The sequence below is a fragment of the Chlorocebus sabaeus genome, chromosome 8, assembly GCF_047675955.1.
Source record: "Chlorocebus sabaeus isolate Y175 chromosome 8, mChlSab1.0.hap1, whole genome shotgun sequence".
NCBI classification, from domain to species: Eukaryota; Metazoa; Chordata; class Mammalia; order Primates; family Cercopithecidae; genus Chlorocebus; species Chlorocebus sabaeus.
In genome coordinates, this window is record NC_132911.1 from 7,491,757 (window position 1) to 7,514,605 (window position 22,849).

The window sequence follows — 22,849 nt, forward strand, 5'->3', positions numbered from 1 at the left end:
ATGATTCTTGTGCCTCAGCCTCTGGAGTACCCGGGATTGCAGGCGCGTGCCACCACGCCCGGCTAATTTTTGTATTATTAGTAGAGATGGGGTTTCACCACGTTGGCCAGGCTGGTCTTGAACTCCTGACCTCAGGTGATCTACCCGCCTCAGCCTCCCAAAGTGCTGGGATTACAGGCGTGAGTCACCGCGCCCAGCAGAAAAGTTTCATTTTAACATGCAAACACCTCAACAAAGCCAACTAACTGAGTCTACTTCTAAAAAGCCTCCCAGACGTATCCCTTCCTCTCCAGTCCTGCTGGCCACTGCCCTCCCAAATTCTCATGCACACTTAACATTCATTTTACAGCAACAACCTCCTAACTGGTCTTTTTGCCTCCAGAAAAAAAAAAAAAAAATTAAGCAACTAAAACAACTAAATTCCTAAAGGCCAATAGATTATATATTCTGCACTGCACCGGTGTAAATTCTGTGCCACATATTCAAGGCCAGAGCACAGTCTGATGTTACAGCCCGGCAGAAATTTCAGAAATGGGTGTTCCTCCAAGGAAGGTTTAAATTCTGCTGTTTGAAGTCCAGGAATTTTACCTGGCCTTCTTTGTATTCAGATGACCAACCAGCACTGGAGATTTACTAGCCTGTGTGCAAATTTCTGTCAACCTACCAAGCTTCCCACTCATCATTAGAAATCCCACACGCTACAGAGAGAAGGCGATTTGCAGATAACTTGAAAACATAAGAAACTCAAATACAAATCACTTAATCAGAGAAAACATTGCTCTCTTAAATTTAAACAGTTTTTTTTTTAAGCCAAGATGTACTTATTGTCATTTCCAGAATCACTCTTGTAAGTATCTGGTTATCACAACCACAGAAAGACAGCTTATTAGTTTTAACTGCTGGATAAAAGCATGTAGCATTTTCAAGATTTCTGGTTTCACCCTTTTAACCCAAAGAGTAACTATAAATAGATGGTAAAGTCTGGGATTTCCACAGCTAAGTGCTGCTATAAATAGTTTTAAACATTTTCCCACTTCATGCTTTCAAAAAGAACATTCTCCACTTCCTTTCTTGGATAACCTCTGGGAATAAAGCGAATCACATTCAGAATTTTATTGAGGGAGTTTAACAAAACTCTTCTAATGAACCTTTTAGCAACTCTAAACATTTCTCAGATGCTGAAAAAACTGGGAATAAAATGATTTAACAAATGTGTTAATTTAAATTGGTATTTACACTGAAATAGGTATTCTTGAGAAATGCATTTAGAAATACATTTCCTTTAGTAACCACTTTGGTGGTTACTAAAGGAAAGAAATATATTTCTTTCAACATTCCTTCTATGATAACATCTAGGGGTGTGAATTCATGCTTGTTGTCAGGTGTCCAGACTGACTTTTTTCTTAGGGAATATTCATAAGACAGACACAGAGACACAAAGATCCTTGGTTCTTTGTGAAATCCCTGCCATGGAGCGCTTTCCCAAGGGACATGCCTGTAGCCGTCAGAGTGAAGCCAGTGCTGTGCAGGACCGTCCCATCTCTCCACAGCAGAAAGATTCCTAATGCCTGCCTTCTAGCAACCTCTGCTGGTAGTTATTTCTGACTGGGAAGAAAGTAGAATTAGCCAGTCTTCCCCATGGCAGGAAAATTAAGCAAAGAAAAAACAGCCATGAAAACAGGTCACATCAGTGAAACTCATGTTTCTGTTTTATATTTTAATGAAAAGGGACAATGGAAGGATTATAAATGATTTTTAAAATATTCGTGTTTTCTAAAAAAATAGCTATTTTTTGAGCAGTTTTAGGTTTGCACAAAAGGTATAGAACATTCCCATGTATCCCTTCACCCTCAGTTTTCCCTGTTTTTAATATCTTGCAATAGTGTAGTACATTTGCTACAATTGATGAGCTAATATTGATATATTATTATTAAACTCCACAGTTTCATTAGGGCTCACTCTTACCTTATATATTCTATGGGTTTTGACAAATGTATAATGATACATATCCACCATTATAATATCAATGAGAATGATAGTTTTACTGCCCTAGAAATTCCCTGTGCCCCATCCATGCATTGTCTTTCACCACAACCCCTGGCAACCACTGATCCTTTTACTGTCTCTGTAGTTTTCCAAAATGTCACATATCTGGAATTCTACAGTATGCAGCCTTTTCAGATTGTCTTCCTTCATTCCATAATATGCATTTAAGGGTTTATCCATGTCTATACATGGCTTGATAGCTCATTCCTTTTTAGCACTGAATAATGCCCATTTGTCTGGATGCACTGGAGTTTATTTCCTGATCACCTCTACTCAAGGACATCTTGGTTGTTTCCAAGTTTTGGCAATTATGAATAAGGCTACTATAAAAATCTGTGTGCAGGTTTTTGTGTTGACAGGAGTTTTCAGCCCTTTGGGATATATGCCAAGGAATATGATTTCTGGATTGTATGGTGAGAGTAGTTTTAGTTTTGTCAGAAACTGCCAAGCTGCCTTCCAAAGCATCTGTGCGATTTTGCATTCCCACCGGCAACGAGTGACAGTTCCTGTTGCTCCACATCCTCGCCAGCATTTGGTGTTGTCAGAGTTCTGGTGTTAATTGTTTTAGTTTTTCAATATGTTTTTGTCTACTAGGTATGTAGTGGTATCTCATGGCTGTTTCGCTTTGCATTTCTTTAATGATATATATTGTTGAGCATCTTTTCATGTGTTTATTGCCGTTTGTATATTTTCTTTGGTGAGGTGTTAAGATCTTTTGTCCATTTCTTAATTGTTTGCCTTCTTATTATTGAGTTTTAAGTGTTTTGTGTATATTTTAGATATCAGTTTTTATCTTATATACACTTTGCAAACACAGACTTTTTTCCCCTAAATTCTGAATATAGTCGATATCCTAAAAACAATCCTTCTTTGTTTCCTTCATTCATTTAGTCATTCAGTCAGCATTTGTTATGTAACCTACTACAAATACTAGGTGCCAAGAGTACAGGATAAAAGGATGGTCCTGAGACTTAAGGAGCTCACCCTACAGTAAGGAATGTTAATAAAGTATAGATATGCTGCAAGAAGCATCACATAAACCTTGAGCACATTATGCTAAGTGAAGTAAGCCAGTCACAAAAAGATAAATACTGTATGATTCCACTCATGTAAGGAGCCTAGAGTAGTCAAATTCATAGACAGAAAGTAGAGCAGGGGTTATTAGGGGCTGTGGGGAGGTGGGAGTTAGGGGTTGTTGTTTAGGGGGTGCAGGGTATCAGTTTTGCAAGATGAAGGAGGGTGATTGTACAACAACATCAGTGTGCTTAGTGCTACTGAACCCTACACTTAAAATTGGTTATGATAGTAAATTTTAAATTATGTGTATTTTGCCACAAAAATAAATTAATTTAAAAACTAACTGTTATGCAGAGGTATGGATAAATGGCACAGGAAAACAAGTACAGGAGTGATTAAACTTCTACAAGATGTATATAATCATATAGATCACTATATTAAATAGGGCAAGAGCTTCAGGTCAATTTGTCTTTATTCTTTAAAAGGTTTTTATATGTAAGTGCAAAAGACAAGACATAGGGAATGGCACACTAGAACCTATACTACGGACAGAAGTGGAGTAAAAAGCAAAATGAATGCTTTGAAGATCTAAAATCTGAAAATTGAGCAAGCTTTCTTGCATCCAACATGACAGCAGAGGGTCAGTTGAACAAATCCATGTCCAAAAGAAAAAAAGGCAAGCCATTTGCTTAGCAGAGGAAAACTTTTCCTAATTAAAAACAAAATCCCAACCTTGAAAGAGCCACAGATCTTATCATGATCTTACTACCGTTACACCAACATTCATGTCATTAAAAACAATTATCTGGAGCAATTATCCAACTATAGGCATATATATGGGCAAGAACTAGAAGAAACTAGAGGATTAAGAAAATAGTTTGACACTGATATATTCATTGAATATTATACTTAGTGTCTTCTGTATGCCAAGCACAGTCCTGGGTGTCAGGGACACAACAGTGAACAAAACAGATAAAACTCCTTGCCCTCATGTAGTTTACAAGCTAATGTGGAAGACAGAAGAGAAACCACATAGATAAGGGTGGTATGTTGTCTTCAAAGATGACTTCCAACAATTCCTCGAATTGCTGCACACACTTGTCACTCTCCTCAAGAGGCAGAATCCCTTTTCCTTTCATTTGTATCTGGTTGGCCCTGAGACTTGCTTCATCCAACCTATAGGATATGATAAAGCGCTGACATGCCTTTTAGAGGACTAGCTCCTGAGAGACCTCACAGCTTCCACACTCCCTTGCTTGAAGCCTAGAGCCATCAGGTAAGAAGTCTGGCTGTCCTGCCGGAGGGAAGACACTCAGCCAGCCCCCAGCTGAAGTGCAGATGCCTGAGTGAAGCCAGGTGGGTGTCCCAGTCCCAGCTGAGCTTCCAGATGAAGGCAACAGAGTTGTGACTCCCACTGGCACCATGTCCAGCAGAAGGACCATCCAGCTGAGCCCAGTCAAATCACAGAATCTTGAGAAACCATATGTCATTGTTTTAAGCCCCTAAGCTTTGGGGCAGTTTGATATGCAGCTAATTGAAATAATAGGCTAAATGTAGTGTAGGTTCATTACTGATAGCCCAGGGCAGTGCTAGAGCCTGTGAGTATTGGCTCACAAGAGGCAATACATTTTCAGGAGTTTTGTGAGCCATTATTAAGAATTACATTATATAAGCTTATATTACACACATTTTAACAAATAATATTCAAATATATGTAACTATTTTACTACTGTCTGTTCTTGAGGTTATTTGCATGCACAGTGTCTGCATGGTGGAAACACGATGTCACAGTATGCTACTGTGCATCTCTTCCCACCTCCGTGTTCAGCTATGGTATGAGTATTTACACCATGGAAATTGGCAAGCTCTATAAACCAGACCTTGATTGTTCTGTTGATTATCTGGACTTAAGAAAATGATGGAGAAAAATGTTACTGTAGATTGAACTTAAAAGTGTATTATGGCCGGGCACGGGGGCTCATGCCTGTAATGCCAGCACTTTAGGGGGCCAAGGTGGGCAAATCATGAGGTCAAGAGATTGAGATCATCCTCGCCAACATGGTGAAATCCTGTCTCTACTAAAAATACAAAAATTAGCCGGGCACGGTGGCACGTGCCTGTAATCCTAGCTACTCGGGAGGCTGAGGCAGGAGAATCACTTGAACTTGGGAGGTGCAGGTTACAGTAAGCTGATATCATGCCACTACACTCCAGCCTGGCAGCAGAGTGAGACTGTCTCAAATAAACAAACCAACAAAAAGTGTATTACGTCTATAACTGCTACATTATGAATAGTACAAAAATTTGAGGAAATATTCTTCCAGAAAAGCGTCATTCAATTCAGGAAACAAATGAGTGAGATTTCAATATACATCTTTGTAATTTTACTTTGGTCTTCCTCATAAACATAAACAAATGCAGCAATCAACATTCATGTTGGAACTGTATTCACTTGACAACTGAAACCAGAGGTTGGCTACAAGAATACTGCAAAAATTAACAAAAATGCTCTATGAGAATTAATTGGTTATTTGGAACTTATAAGACATACAGTATGGAGTCACGGGTTTTTAAATATATATATGTGTGTGTGTGTATATATATATATCTGGGGAATAAGCTTATTACAAATTTTACTGATAGAAAAGGCATCAATTTATAAATAAAAATTATATATATATGTCTTCCCCTGCCCTGCTCCAGTCCCCCCACCCCTGCTCCAAAGAATCAGTGGTTAAACAGTTACTAGCATACCTCTGGTTATTTCTCACTGCAGTACAAACTGGCCTATCTCTAGCCTATCTTCACTGACACATTAGTAAATCAAATAGAGTGACTTCACCTCGTTGGTTTCTACTTCATCTCTTGTCAAACCACATTTTTGTTATGTTTCATGTGTTTTATTTTCAGCATATTACATTCTTCTCTTGAGAAGCCTGGTGGAAGTATTTCTTTAGTGGTAGGGGAGGTGGTGTTCTGGATTTCAAAGCATTTCCAGTGATGCTGTGCCATGCTACATTCTAAACAGCCACTTCTCACTCCCCTTCCTAGCGCCTCTGGGCCAAACTTTTGCTCCCTGACTCCTGAGAACTGAGGGAGCCTCTTTCTCTATAAAAACAGTCTTATTCGCCACATTCGGGGCACTGGGGTCTGGACAGTCATTCTCAACAAGGTCAGTCTCTATGACTCTTATCAATTAACATATCTCTGGACCCTATGATGGGTTTTTGACAGTCTAAGAGATTACTCACATGTATTAGATCAATAGACATTCAAATAAGCACAAAAGAATAAAAATAAGTAAGATATAAATGGGGGTGTAAGGCATTACATCTGTTTTACACATGAACCTGCAAATCGGGCAGGGCTCTGGGGGCTGGCTCCTTGGGTTGACCTGCAGGCTGGTGGTGGGATCATTTGCGGGCTCACCCCGTCACGTGTCTGGTGCCTGGGGTGGGAAGACGCAAGCATACAGAGTTGAAGGGAAGAATTAAACCATTTGTAATTTTATTTTTTTTAATTTCCCACACTGCAGTGATGTACATACTTGAAATTTAGATAAGTCCAATTTACCTATTTTTCTCTTTTATTGCCAGTGCTTTTGGTGTCATTTCCAAGAAATTACTGCCAAATCCAATGTCATGAGGGTTTTCCCTGGTGTTTTCTTCTATGAGTTTTATAGCTTTAGCTTTTACATTTAAGTCTTTGACTTATTTTGAGTCCATTTTTGTATGTGGTGTAATGGAAGAGTCCAACTTCATTCTTTTGCATGTGGATATCCAGTTCTCTCAGCACCATTAATAACACTACCCTTTCCCTGGAGAGGGACTTTTGGAGCCCTTGTCAAAAGTCAATCGATGATATATGCAGTGGCTTATTTCTTGGCTGTCTTCTCTATACCATTGGTTTCCCTCTCTGTCTTTAAGCCAAGACCACACTATTTAATTACCATGGTTTTATAGTAAGTTTTGAAATCAGGAACTGTGAGTCCTCCAACTATAGTCTTCTTTTTCAAGATTATTTTAGCTGTTCAGGGTTTCTTAATATTCCATATGACAGCCAGGTGGAGTAGTACACACCTGTAATCCCAGCTATTCAGTAGGCTGAGGCGAGACGATTACTTGAGCCAAGGAGTTCAAGTCCAGCCTGGGCAACATCGTGACACCCTGTCTGAGAGAGAGAGAGAGAGAAAGAGAGAGAGAGAGATTTTCTGTAAACTTTAGGATAGGCTTTTCTGTTTCCATAAAAAAATACAGGCCAGGCGTGGTGGCTCACTCCTGTAATCCCAGCACTTTGGGAGGCCGAGGTGGGCAGATCACCTGAGGTCAAGAGGTCAAGGCCAGCTTGGCCAACATAGCAAAATCCTGTCTCTACAAAAATACAAAAACTAGCCAGGCATGGTGGTATGTGCCTATAATCCCAGCTACTCGGGAGGCTGAGGCGGGAGAATTGCTTGAACCTAGGAGGCAAAGGTTGCAAGGAGCTGAGATCGCACCATTGCACTCCAGCATGGGCGACAGAGCAAGACTCCATCTCAAAAAAAAAAAAAAAAAAAAAATGCCATTGAGAGGGATTTCACTGAATCTGTAAATCCCTTCAGGTAGTATTCCCATTTTAGCAATATTATGTCTTCCAGTACATGCACATGGGGTAATTTTTCATTTACAATTTCAATATTTTGGGGATTTTCAGTGCACAAGCCTTTCACCTCCTAGGTTAAATGTATTCCTAAGGATTTTAGTCTTTGTATCGTAAATGACAGTTTTTAAGTCTCCTTTTTAGGTTGTGATTGTGAGTTGTAGAAATGTAACTGATTTTTTCTATGTTGATTTTGCGTCCTGCAACTTCGCTGGACTTGTTGATTGGCTTTCATTCAAAAATATATTTTGTCTTCATTTCTGAAGGATATAGTTGATGCACATAGAATTCTGGGATGATAGAGTATTGTTGGAGGAATGGGGTTTGGTTGCTTTTTTTTTTTTTCTTGAGGTGGAGTTTCACTGTCTCCCAGGCTGGAGTGCAGTGGCACGATCTCGGCTCACTGCAAGCTGTGCCTCCCGGGTTCACGCCATTCTCCTGCTTCAGCCTCCCGAGTAGCTGGGACTTCAGGCACCCGCCACTATGCCCAGCTAATTTTTTGTATTTTTTTAGTAGAGATGGGGTTTCACCGTGACAGCCAAAATGGTCTCGATCTCCTGACCTCGTGATCCGCCTGCCTCGGCCTCCCAAAGTGGTGGGACTACAGGCATGAGCCACTGTGCCCGGCCTGCTGCTTGTTTTTTAATTTCAGCACTTAAAAGATGTTCCACTGTCTTCTGGCCTCCATGGTGTCAGTGAGAAATCTTCAAATTTTTCTTCCCCTATATGTAATCTGTTGTTTTCATTACCTGCTCCCCACCCCTCTTCTTCTTTTCCTCTTGCAGTTAGATTATTGTGTCTTGGCACAATATTTTTCATGTGTATCCTGATTGGGGTTCATGGAAGTTTATGTTTTTCCCTGAATTTGGTAAGTTTTAAACATGCCATTATGTTTCAAATAATTTTTCCACACCTATCTCTCTTCTCTTCTGGGGCTCCAAAGACATAAAGGTGAAACGTTTTGATATTATCCCACAGGTCCCTGAGGCTCTGCTCATTTTGTTTTAAATCTTTGTTCTTTCTCGACTTCAGACTGGGTAATTTCTATTGACCATTTTCCATTGTTTCTCTGACATCTCCATTCTACTATTAAGCCCATCCAGTGAATTATCTTCTTGCACTATACTGTATTTTTCAGTCCTAAAATATTCATTTTGTTCTTTTTTCTAGTTTTGATGTTCCTACTGAAAACTCATTTCCATTTTTTCATTTATTTCAAGTATAGTTATAATAGCTCTTTAAAGACTGTGTGTGCTAATTTCAATATCTGGGTCATCTCATGGTTGCCATTTGTTGATTGTCTTTTCCCTTGGGAAATGGGAATATTTTTCTGGTTGTTTGTATATCAAGTAATTCTGATATCTATCTTGGACATATTATTATGCTGAGCAGCTCTGGGCTCTGTGTGATCATGCTGATTTTTTGTGGTTTGTTTTAGCAAGCAATCAGCTTGTTTTGGTTCAGACGACAAGTTCCTTTTTGCTTTCTGTGGGCAGTGTTTTCTATCTCAGTTTTCCAAGCCTTTCTTATGCTTCTCTGGGTCTGTTCTGTGCACTCACAGCTCTGGATGAGCTCGAGAGTTGGCTAGATTCATACACACAATTAGGGGATGCCCTTCTCCAAAGCACTGCTGAGATGTCCCCTACATGGTCTGACTCCCAGGAGCCCCTTTTCCCAGTTCCTCTGACCATAATCATAGTTTTCTCTTGGGGTTTCGGCTGCCCCTATCATCACCACAGTAGTATAGCTGTGCAAGGTGAGCTGCCCTTGTGGCTGGACCAGACAGAAAAATGGAAGAAAAGAAAAGTAAATAGGGACTTCCCATCCCCTGCACTCTTGCCTCATTTTTCTGTGGTCAGAAAGGAAGGGTTTCTTTCTCTTTTTTTTGAGACAGAGTCTTGCTCTGTCACCCAGGCTGGAGTGCAGTGGCATAATCTTGGCTCACTGCAACCTCCGCCTCTCAGGTTCAAGCGATTCTCATGCCTCAGCCTCCGGAGTAGCTGGGATGACAGGCACACGCCACCACACGAGGCTAGTTTTCGTATACTAGCCACACGAGGCTAGTTTTTGTGGAGACAGGGTTTTGCATGGAGATTCTCAAACTCCCTGTCTGAAGCAACTCTCCTGCCTCGGCCTCCCAAAGTGCTGGGATTACAGGAGAGAGCCACCATGCCTGGCTGAAAGGAAGGGGTTCTCTTAAAGTTTCTGCTCTGTGTGTCCACTGTGAGGCTCTACAGTTCATGTTGCAGGCCACCCTCGTGTGGAAGGCAAAAGATGAAGAAAGAAAAAAAACTTGGAAACTCACTGATATTGGTTATTCTTCAAGTTTTTCTCTCCCCTGCTGTTGTTTACTTTTCAGAGTCTTCAGGTAGATGCCTTTGTTCTCAAAGTTTGTTGTAATCAGTGGAAGAGATACGGACTAAAATATTCTTGTTGAATTTAGAAAAGAGGTCTGGTCAATCTCACTTACTGGGCTGTTAGCTCCAAGAAGGCATAGACCATGTCTGTCTTCTCCCATGTGATACATGGTAAGGTCAAAATAATTGTTAAATTAATTAATATTGGGCAAAGAAGAATGAACAATAAAATATTGAAGTAAATTTTTAAATATTGAAGTAAATTTTTAAAAACTTTAATTTTAGGTTCAGGGGCATATGTGCAGGTTTGTTACACAGGTAAACTCATATCACAGGGGTTCACTGTACAGATTATTTCATCATCCAAGTACTAAGCCTACTACCCAATAGTTATTCTTCCTGATCCTCTCCCTCCTCCCACTCTTTACCCTCAAGTAGGCCTCAGTGTGTGTTGTTCTCCCTTTGTGTCCACGTGTTCTCATCATTTAGTTCCCAGTTGTAAGTGAGAACATGTGGTATTTGGTTTTCTGTTCCTGCATTAGTTTGCTAAGGATAATCACTTCCAGATCCATCCATGTTCGTGTAAAGGACATAATCATTCTTTCTATAGCTTCATAGCATTCCATGGTGTATATGTACCACATTTTCTGCATTCAATCTGCCATTGATGGGCATTTAGGTTGAGTCCATGTCCTTGCTATTGTGAATAGTGCTGCAATGAACAGTTGCCTGCATGTGTCCTTATGGTAGAATGATTTAGACTCCTTTGGGTATACACTCAGTAATGGGATTGCTGGGTTGAACGGTAGTTCTGTTTTTAGCTCTGTGAGGAATTGCTACACTATTTTCTGCAATGGTTGATCTAATTTACATTCCAACAGTGAATAGGCATTCCTTTTCCCCCACAACCTCACCGGCATCTGTTATTTCTTGACTTTTTAATAATAACAATTCTGACTGGCGTGAGATGGTATCTCATTGTGGTTTTGATTTCTCTAATGATCAGTGATACTAACCTTTTTTCATATGCTTGTTGGCCATATGTATGTCTTCTTTTGAAAAGTATCTGTTCATGTCTTTTTCATTAATTTTTAAAAACACTTTATGTAAATAGAATATATGTAGTGTGTCTAAGTGTGAGATAATGTTGTGGGAGTGATGTATCTTTTGCTTAAGGCTTGCAATTAATGGCAAAAATTCTGTAGGCACATCATGGTTTAGAAAGATTTAAATGGAAGGATTTTGTTTCCCGTTGTAATATTAAATAATAAAGCTCTTGGCAGAAAAAGATAAATCTGAAAGTAATATATTATTCAGGAAATAAGAGGAAAAAATCATTTAAAAATCTGAGTTTTAAGTTTTGATAACAAAAATAGCGATAATATGCAGTAGAGAAAATAAAGGAAGCAAAGAAGCTTATTATCCCCTCTTAGTATGTGACACAAGCCTTAAAAGCCAGAGACAATGGAAGCTGTATCTTTGAACTCTTCTTTGAGGTATCAGTACCTGTCCAAAGGAGACAAAACCATCAGAAAGACATGGAGAAGGCCGGGCGCAGTGGCTCACACCTGTTATCCCAGTACTTTGGGAGACTAAGGCAGGTGGATCATGAGGTCAGGAGTTCAAGACCAGCCTGACCAACATGGTAAAACCCTGTCTCTACTAAAAATACACAAAAAATTAGCCGGGCGTGGTGGCACACGCCTGTAATCCCAGCTATTCAGAAGGCCGAGGCAGGAGACTCACTTGAACCTGGGAGGTGGACGTTGCAGTGAGCCGAAATCGCCCCACTGCACTCCAGCCTCCAGCCTGGGCAACAGAGTGAGACTCTGTCTCAAAAAAAAAAAAAAAAAAAAAAAAAGAAAGACATGCAGAAGCCGGATAATAAAACGGTCACAGGCCAAGGCCAGAGACACATATCTGGGGTCATCTGTCCAGAGAGAGTCACATTATGTAAGATGCTGTTGACATCTTTTGGCAGAGGCAAAGGGGAATTATCACGGGGGTCCCCTAGTGGGCTGGAAGAGTGATTGATGTTCAGGCGCGGATAACTATGGCTCATTCCAGTGGTTTGTCTCCAATGTTCTCTTTACAAAAATGAAAGGAATCAGGGCAGGGACATTTCCAAAATATATATCTTTCAACAGAAAAGAATAATTTGTTTAAATGACAGAAATTATTAGAAGATTATAGATGGGAGAGATGGTTTTGTTAAATCTTAAGAGTCTCATTGTTTCAGAATTTTTGAAATGATTTCTAAGAAAACAAATTTGAAAAATAAAAGTGATTTTCAACACATTTTAAATAAAGCATGTAGATCCTTGAACACTCAATATGATCACACTGTTGAGTATTCAAAGTAGTGCTGAAAAATAGTATTAGACTGTAAAACTAAAAGCCAGGAGTGAAGGAAAAAATGGAAAAAAATTAAATGTTTTTAAGACGCAGGCTAAATGCAAGGGGTATATTGGATTGGTGCCTACATCATCCCTAGCGAACGGCAGCAAGTATCATTCGATCATACACAGAAAGAAAAATAGCTGGTGAGTGGTAGAGGTAAGGAGGCAGAGCTGGCAGTCATGATGACTGCAACACACTTCCCCAGAGAATCATAAGGAAGCTGGAAGCAAAGTCTTCTACACTCCTGCATCCCTGGCCGACCAACTGACAGGTCTTCAAATCTGTAATTCTACACTTTAGTTTGCAAGGCAATCAAAGACTGGACTTCACTCACAATAGTCTTTCAATGTGACTTTTGTCCTACTGGATATGCTATAATAAAATCTAAGTTACAACACAAAGAAAGAAATCAAAACGATCACTACAAAGTCCATTTTCTTTGCCAAGATAAGTGGAAGTACATGAAGTCAAATTTGAATCTGCATGGAGGACTAAGAATATGTACAAACACGTAAGCCAAGGTGAGGACATAGTGGAGGAGTTAATGGAGTGGTGAGCAGTGACCTGGGAATTAGAAGCCGTGGGACTTGGTCCCAGTGCCATTGGTACCAGTTGTGGGACCTAAGCAGACTGCGGCTCGCTTGGCCTTGATGTCGTGTTTGTTAAAATTGTAGGCTGACTCAACATCCCAACAACCTTTCCTGGCTCCTCTTACGGTAACTTTTGCATAAGTGGAAACTGTAGAAAAGAGAACACAAACCCTCTGACATGCAGATGGCAAGACTTTAATATCACAAACTCAGAGGTTCCAAATAGGCAACAGGCCCTGCAAGCTAATCACCATCAGTAGGAAGGGCTAGTGGGCTGAGCAAGGTGGCTCACAACTGTAATCCCAGCACTTTGGGAGGCCAAGGCAGGAGGATTGTTTGAGGTCAGGAGTTAAAGAGCTCCCTGGGCAACACAGTGAGATCATGTCTCTACAAAAAATTTTTAAAGTTAGCTGGTAGTGGCGACATATGCAGTCCCGTGTACTCAGAGCCCTGGAGTTCAAGGCTGCAAAGAGCTATCATCACACCACTGCACTCCAGCCAGGGTGGAGAGAGAAAGACCTTGTCCAAAAAAAAAAAAAAAAAAAAAAAAACAAACCCCAAAACAACAAAAAACAAGAAGCAGTAGCAGGAAGAAAAAAGAAGAAAGAAGAAGAAGAAATCTACACTAACACAAAAGTTGTCAAATTTTGTAGCCTGGTCAACATAGCAAGACCCCATCTCTAGGGGAAAAAAAAATTGCCAGGCATGGTGGCATGCACCAGTAGTCTTAGTTACTCAGGAAGCTGAGGCAGAAGAATTGCTTGAGCGTACGAAATAATGGCTGCAATGACCTGAGATCATGCCACCACCACACTCCAGTCGAGGCGACAGGGTAAGACCTTGATCTCAAAAAAAAAAAAAAAAGACTTGTGGATACAGCTAAAGAGGTACTTGCAAGAAAATGTATGGCTTTAAATTCATTTCTGAGAAAAAAAGGTTAAAAATCAACAAGCTTCCAACTCAAGAAGCTAAAAACCATCAAATTAAATACAGAGAAAGTAGAAGGAAATAAATAAAAAGTTAGGTCAAAAATCAGTGAATCAAAAAGCAGGCAAAAAATAATCAATGAAGCCAAGAGTTGGTTCTTTAAAAATATTAATAAAATTAATTAGCCTGGCATGGTGGCACATGCATGGAAACCCACCTACTCAGTAGTTTGTGGCACGAGAATCGCTTGAAACTGGGAGGTGAAGATTGCAGTGAGCCAAGATCGTGCCACTGCACTCCAGCCTGGGCAACAGAGTGAGACTCTGTCTCACAAAACAACAATAACAACAAAATTATAAAATTGACAAAGTCCTTGCTTGTTTGTTCAATGGGGAAAAGGTGGGAAAACAAGATCACTAATATCAGTTATGAAAAAGGGGACATAATTATAGAGATAAAGAATATTATAAACAATTTTTTTGCTAGTAAATTTGACAAGTTAGATGAAGTGAACAAATTTCTTAAAAACCACAACTTATCAAATTTGACACAAGATAAAATAAGTAAGTTCAATTGTATATATCTGAAAGCCACTAAAACATTTAATTTTTAATTTTCAAAATCAGTGTATGTGTGTATGTGCGCATGTGTGTAAAATCTACAGTTTAAAACCCTTCTACAGAGAAACCCAGGCTGAGCTCCAAAAGCTTAGCATTGACTTTAGCCTAAAGTTATGCCTAACCACAGAGGGTCTGCACAGCACTGACTTCATCTTGGCCTCCCTGTACTTGCCTACTCTTCATGAGTTTTTGCCTCATTTCATTACTTGTTTTATTCTGCTGTTCTGCATGCATCATTGTAAGTCACCGTGCAGCTTCTTTGTAACAAAGGGAAATACAGTCATGCTATACTTAGAGATACTATAAACACTGTACACTTACAGGCTACACTACATTTATTTTTTAGAATTTATTTCTTAAATAATAAATTAACCTTACTTTGCTATAACTTGTTTAAAAACCAATTTTTAAAAACATTGTGATTCTTACAACACTTAGCCTAAAATACACATTGTACAGCTGTACAAAAGTATTTCCTTTCTTCATATCTCTATTCTATAAGCCATTTAAAAAACTTTCTATTACTTTCTAAACTTTTTATTAAAAACTAAGACACAAACACATACATCAGCTTCAGTCTACACAGGGTCAGGATTATCAATATCACCATGTTTCATCTCCACATCTTATCCCACTAGAAAATATTCAGGGGAAATAACAGGTTTGGAGCTGTCATCTCCTATGACCACAATCTATCCTTCTGGATTTCTCCTGAAGGATCTCCCTGAGGCTCTTTAGGAAGCGTTGCTATTTTCAGAAATATGTCTTTGGTGGTTTGCTTGGTTTACTGCTTTTTTACATCACAGATTTGCCTGCAAACAGATAATGCACCATGTACATTCCTCTTTATTAATGAAAACTTTTCAGTGTTGGGCTCTATGTTTTCAAACTTTTTAAGGAGCTTTCTGAGGTCTACAAAAGCTTCTGCCAAACCTTCACTGTTAATTTTCTTGGGAGTTCTTTTTTCTCTCAGTTTCCTCTTCTCTTGTCTCTTCTTCAGCTATGCATTCCTGTTCCAGTTCCAACAGCTCCTCATTCTTCTCCTCTACATCATCCTCATTCACACCTAGTTGGAGCCGTTTGCTATGACAACCACAGCCTTGGTGTTTGCAACCTCCTCATCCTGGCTAATCTTTTGAAGTCACAGACAAACCTCTTGAGTGTCTTCGTCCAGATTCCATTCATACACGCCTTGGTGACCATGCCAAGGTTCTTGATGCAGTCATAGTAAGAGAGGAGACCACCCCTCATATTGTCTTATGCCCAATTTCTGCCTCCAAAGAAAGAAGTAAAAACTAAAAGGCAGAAATGAAATCCACAGGCAGACAGCCCGGTGCCGGAACCTGGGCCTGGTAGTTAAAGATCGACCCCTGACCTAACTGGTTATGTTATCTATAGATTCCAAACATTGTATGGAAAAGCATTGTAAAAATCCCTGTCCTGTTCTGTTCCGATCTGATTACCAGTGCATGCAGCCCCTAGTCACATACCCCCTGCTTGCTCAATCGATCACGACCCTCTCATGTGGACCCCCTTAGAATTGTGAGCCCTTAAAAGGGACAGGAATTGTTCACGCGGGGAGCTCGGCTCTTGAGACAGGAGTCTTGCCGATGCTCCCGGCCGAATAAACCCCTTCCTTCTTTAACTTAGTGTCTGAGTTTTGTCTGCGGTTCGTCCTGCTACAATAGATGTTGTAATCCTTCTAGAGTTGCATCAGTGTCTTCTCAGCATCTTCCTCAGCCACAGCAATAGTCTAGGCAAAACTCCTTCTCAGGTAGCGGGCCTTAAAGGCACCATAAGTCCTTGGTCCACTGGTTGAATCAAAGAAGTAGTGTTTTGGAAGGAGAAACACCACCTCAATATTGGGATGCAGATCACCAATAAAGGGATTATGTGTGGGACCATTAAAGGTAAGCACAATCTTGAGAGGTACCATACGTTCTTCTCCAAACAATGCTGCCAGCTTCATTACTTCCTGCTCTCCCAAAGCATCAACATGTATGTGGTTTTGGGTTCCCATGTGATATGGTTTGGCTGTGTCCCCACCCAAATCTCATCTTGAATTGTAATCCTCATAATCCCCAAGTGTTGAGGGAGAAACCAGGTGGAGATGATTGGATCATGAGGGCGGTTTCCCCCATGCTGTTCTCATGACAGTGAGTGAGTTCTCATGACATCTGATGGTTTTACAAGCATCTCGCATTTCCCCTGCTGGTACTCTCCCTCCTGCTGCCTTGTGAAGAAGGTGCCTGCTTCTGCTTAGCCTTCCATCATGACTGTAAGTTTCCTGAGACCTCCCCAGCCATGTAGAACTGTGAGTCAATTAAACCTCTTTTCTTTAATAAATTACCCAGTCTTGGATATTTCTTTATAGCAGCATGAGAATGGACTAATAATACACCATGGTACCAATTATGACTGTAATTCTCTATTCTGTGCTCCAGTGCTTACTTCTGTTTGGCTATAATATTTTTGTTTCCAGTGACTTAATTACTTGGTCTATGACTTAATTACCTTGGATCCAATCACCAGGGGCTGAAGGGGACGATTTCCTTGTACAAATTTGGTTCTTTAGCTCTATACCATATAGCAGTGCCTCCAGGCAGTGACAGCACCTTTACAAGAGGAAATCGTGATGGTGAAAGAGATCTGATCTAACCAACCCCCATCTTGCCTTTAACCTCCAAACTGCTCTTAATCATTCCTGGGCTCAGGCTAACCTAACTTTGGGAGACATCCAGTTTACAGTTTAAATGGTAATGTCTCTTCCCCAAAACTAAACTGCCTTTGTAAAGTTAACGAAAGACAATCAGGTAGAAAGATGAGGGGAGCCTGAATTCTGCTCAGGTAAAGATGTGAATGGTTGCCAGCCATTGTTCCAGAGGTCACAAGACTTGAAATTTCCCCAACTACTCCCACAGGTAACATTACTATTGTAGAATCTAAGACTGGCCTTTTGAGATGTCCTTTCAGGTATTTGCATTTTTGACAACTGACACACTGGGACCATCAACTGGCCTTGTGGCCTCACCTAGAAGTAGACTCAGCACAGCATGCACGGGGACCATTTTCCACACCCCTATGATTGCATCCCCAACAAATCAGCAACACCCAAAGTATCCTTGTAAAACTGTAGCCTCTGAACTTCCAGGGAGACTGATTTGCATCATAAAACTCTGGTCTCCCATTCAGCTGGTTCTGCCTGAATTAAACTTTTTCTCTACTGCAATCCCCCTATCTTGATAAATCAGCTCTATCTTGGCAGCAGGCAAGATGAACCCACTGCATGGTTATAGGGGCACCTCCCATAAGGCGGAAGGACTGGGAAAGCGCCCATGTGCACCCACACAGTGGCAGTGTGCCAGGGACTTAGCATGGCACACAGATTCCCTCACATAGAGTCTCAGGTCAAAGTAGGTGTTGGCCCTCGGAGTGGCCGGCCAGGTCCCACACTCACTCACCCACGTGCTCCCTCCCTCGAGGGGCTGAGTGCAGTAGGCTAAGTAGACCCACCCCTGCTGCAAGTCTGGTAAAGGGGTTAAGACAAATCCTGTGTCAGTAGGGGATCTAATTGATATTGTGCAAATAACTGGAGGGCACAGCTAGGCAAGGGTTTCAGAGCAAGTTGAGGCACAAACAGTTCTGTGAGAAGCACCTGTGGGATCTATTGTCCTGAGAGGGCTGTTTACCCAGAGAAGCCTCCTGGTGTGCTGGGAAGGGGCTAGCCGGCAATCTATTGTTTGGATAAATGGTCATTTAAGAGATTCCTGAAGAAAACAACAAAGTTATTGACTGGTTTTATATTGCCTTATCTTCCTGGACAAGAATTTCCTGGAACAAAGAGTTGAGAAAAGAGAAGAATTTTTATCTGAGGAATGCTAGTCTTTTTAATTATCAGGCCAAGAGAGACATTAAAGTAAGATCACAGAAGCCCAGCAAGGAGGTGTGTGCCTGTAGTCCCAGCTACGCGGGAGGCTGAGGCAGGAGGATCACTTGAGCCCAGGAGTTCAAGACCTGCCTGGGCAACATAGCTAGACCCTGTACCATAAAAAATAAAAAAGAACATATAACAAGACCATGGTCACATCCTACTTCCCCCTTGAGCTATGCAATCATCTTTAAAAACTGTTTGCTATTGCCACAAGTAGCTATAAATTAACCTAATAACGCTGCAACTGACACTATAACCTACAGCTTAGCAATATATAGCCAATCACTAATTAACGTTATTTATGTGACGCCAAAGAGAGTTCCTGACAAACCACTTTGTATCAGCCCACTCTCTTGTCCCCATTTCCCTTTAAAAATCCACTTGTAATCGCTGCTAATTGGAGTGTATATTCAGGACAACTTGAAACTATGCTCCTGGGTTGCAGTCCTCAAGCTTGGCCCCAATACACTCCCTATTTATGTTAATTTTGCCCCAGCTTCTTCCTTTTAGGTCAACAGAATCAAGTCACATTGAAGTTGGCTTAGTCCTGACAGTCAGGTCATGGCACACCTAAGTATCGATGGTCTGGGCAGAGCTGTGTACTGAGGTCAGGGAAGCAGCTCATGGTACAGCCTTGCAGGCCACAGGCAGGACTTAATTTGGATTTTTTTCTGAGCTGTGAGTATTTCAAGCACAGAAGTGATAAGAGTTTGCTAGGGCTGCTGTAACACAGTACCACACACTATGTGGCTTTTTAAAAAGGCATTTATTGTCTCTCAGTGCTGGGAGCAGAAAGTTTAAAAACAAGCTGTCAACAGGGTTGGTTCTTTGTGAAGGCTGGGACGAAAACGACACCAAATATTTTACCCCAAAATAGACTTATTTGACATGTTTCAAAATGGCTATTCAGAAGGCCTGTAAACACAATAATTGCCCTGCAAATCTAGTCTCCCCTTTTGAGTTGGGGGTGGTGGGGAGGAGGTTTGCATCTGCAGAGGAAATGAAGCAAAGTAAACAACAGCTGTAAGAAGGCTTTCTCTGAAGCCCCCCTGGTCCGGGTCTAGGAAAGATGACCTGACAGTCTCAAACCTTTAGAATCTGACAAACACTTCCCACTGCCTACCTACCTTCTATTCTTCCTGAGGGCTGCTACCTTGGTTTCCTCTGCATAACAAGACTGCCTTAGATGCCAGGTCTCCTCTTCTCTCCCTCCCATAACCTGTTTTGCTAGGACCCAAGTCCCCATTCTTTCTGTAACCTCAAGATGGTATAAAAGCATCAACCGGCCTGAAGCGGTGGCTCAAACCTGTAATTTCAGCACTTTGGGAGGCTGAGGCAGGCAGATAACTTGAGGTTAGGAGTCTGAGACCAGCCTGGCCAACATGGTGAAATCCTAAAACCACAAAAATTAGCCAGGCGCGGTGGTGCATGCCTGTAGTCCCAGCTACTCGGGAGGCTGAGGTGGGAGAATCGCTTGAACCCAGGAGGCAGAGGTTGCAGTGAGCCAAGACTGTGCCACTGCACTCAGGCCTGGGCGACACAGCCTCAAGACTCCGTCTCAAAAAAAAAAAAAAAAATTAAACAAAGCATCGTCCACTTGGCCATTTGAGTTTTTCATATTTTGTGTGACTTCTATGCCTGAATGCATGTTAATAAACATGCCTTTTTTTTCCTTGTTGATCTGTCTATTCCAAGTGGTGTTTTTGTTTTGAGACGGAGTCTCGCTCTGTCACCAGGCTGGAGTGCCGTGGCATGATCTCAGCTCACTGCAACGTCTGCCTCCAGGCTTCAAGCGATTCCCCTGCCTCAGCCTGCCAAGTAGCTGGGATTACAGGCACGTGCCATCAGGCCTGGCTAATTTTTTGTACTTTAGTAGAGACGGTGTTTCACCATGTTGGCCAAGATGGTCTTGATCTCCTGACCTTGTAATCTGCCTGCCTCAGTCTCCCAACCCAGTTTGCTTTACAGGATCAAATCAGTGAAGTCTGAGGGGGAAAAAATAAACTTGCCTATAAAGGGAAGGATCTGTTCCAGACCTCTCTCCTTGGCTTGTGGACAGCCTTCTCCCTATAACTCTTTACACCATCTTCCCCCACATGTCTGTGTCCAAATGTCCTCTTCTCAGAAGGATTAGGGCCCATCCTAATGACCTAACGGACTAATTTTAATTTGGGTACCTCTGTGGAGACCATAGCCAAATAAGGTCATGTGCTAAAGCAGGGCAGGGGGTTATTACTTCACCATAAGAGTTTGGGCTTTATAACATTGTGCCATTGTGCTTAAAAGACTATTTTCAAAAACAATAGAAAATTCAGGAAAAGTGGCATTGTTTTACTTTCTTATTTTTTCAAATCTTTTTAATGTGGCTTAATGAAACACAGTGCTTCTGCATTCAATCTGCTGCCATGTTTTGTGTTTTGTTGTTGTTGTTGTCGTTGTTTTTGGCTGAAATGTATAAAGAAAATCCAGCCTTATATAGATTTGTAATTGGAAAAAGGGTTTTTTGGGGGGGGCTGCGGGGGAACAGGGTCTCACTCTGTCCTCTAGGCTGGAGTACGGTGGCGTGATCTCAGCTCACTGCAGCCTCCTGGGCTCAGGTGACCCTCCTACTTTAGCCTCCGGAGTAGCTAGATGAGGCTACAGGTATGCACCACCACATATGGCTAATTTTTGTATTTTCTGTGGTGAAACACGGGGTTTCGCCATGTTACCTAGGGTGGTCTCAAACTCCTGGGTTCAAACAATCTGCCCACCTCGGCCTCCCACAGTGCTGGGATTATAGGCATGAGCTACCGGTAGTGCCCGGCCTAGAAGGGGTATTTTTATAGCCTTTTCAGATAATGTGACTATTCTTTCATATTACACTAAAACTCAGGAACTGGTGATTGCTTAAAGGTTAACAGTCATGTAAAGTTTGAAATTACATCAATGAAATTTTTGTAGTTAAATTAAAACCCATTGGTATATCTTGTGCTTGCAAGAGCCATTTACCCATTCATCATTTTTAAATATCATGCATTATTTTAAAAACATTGGTTTACTGCATTGTGCCAACCTTCTAAATTCTGACACATTTCATGATACAGTATTGAAAAATCACAATGGTTGCTACTACCACAGATCTCATGAAAAAAGTCTTCAAGAAGACAGTGTGGCAATTCCTCAAGGATCTAGAACTAGAAATACCATTTGATCCAGTCATCCCATTACTGGCTATATACCCAAAGGATTAAAAATCATGCTGCTATAAAGACACATGCACACATATGTTTACTGCAGCACTATTCACAATAGCAAAGACTTGGAACCAACCCAGATGTCCATCAATGATACACTGGATTAAGAAAATGTGGCACATATACACCATGGAATACTATGCAGCCATAAAAAACGATGAGTTCACGTACTTTGTAGGGACATGGATGAAGCTGGAAACCATCATTCTCAGCAAACTATCGCAAGGCCAAAAAACCAAACACCGCATGTTCTCACTCATAGGTGGGAACTGAACAATAAGAACACGTGGACACAGGATGGGCAACATCACACACCGGGGCCTGTCGTGGGGTCGGGGCAGGGCGGGGAGGGATAGCATTAAGAGATATACCTAGTGTAAATGACAAGTTAATGGGTACAGCACACCAACATGGCACATGTATACATATGTAACAAACCTGCACATTGTGCACATGTACCCTAGAACTTAAAGACAAAAAAAAAAAAAAGAAAGAAAGAAAAATGTCTTCTAGAATTGAGAGGGTATCAAGCTCATAGAGCAACATATGTTTTCCAAGATTCAAGTTTTCACTTGAAAGCTTCGATTTTATTGTTGGCAACACTACCCACTGTTTTCTTTTGAAGTGAATTTGTTTTCGGAAAAAATGTCTGCCAGACTCACCAGTTTATCTGCTAGTTATTCTTTCAAGCAAAACTGATGTTCCATGAAAAAGGTAGCTCTCAACTTGCAGCTCAGAGGTCGTTTCCTACAGGGGAGCTATTGAGCTTTGGTATGCATCCCATGTGTTTCATGCAAGTTCCGTTTAGTCACATGGAGTATTCACAAGATGCGTACTCCACAGTTGAAACTTAATAAAATTGACTTTTTTTATTTTTTATTTTTTGCTACCACATTGAGACTATTCTCAAGTGAAGTGTTTTTGCCATGATCACATGGCAATGAAGAACATGATGGTCACTAGTGGGTACCTTTTTGTGTCATTGCCTTACTTCCAGTGAGGTGTCAGTGGATTTACCTACCCCCGCTTTTGCATCACCACTGCAAATCTAATAGTGAAAAGGCAAATGATGTCTCAGTATTACTGT

The 22,849-nt window shown here is 41.1% G+C and overlaps 1 long non-coding RNA gene across 3 annotated transcripts in view; it reads right to left on the minus strand.

Moving 5' to 3' along the window:
• LOC140712171 (uncharacterized) overlaps positions 1 to 22,849 on the minus strand; it is a 39,353-nt gene that overhangs the window by 11,653 nt on the left and 4,851 nt on the right. For 2 of the 3 annotated variants that reach the window (XR_012093639.1, XR_012093638.1), the window contains exon 2: positions 6,637 to 7,233. This is a non-coding gene — a long non-coding RNA (uncharacterized lncRNA). Of the gene's footprint in view, positions 1 to 6,548; positions 7,234 to 22,849 lie in introns of those variants that run through there. The other variant, XR_012093637.1, reaches the window with a different exon arrangement.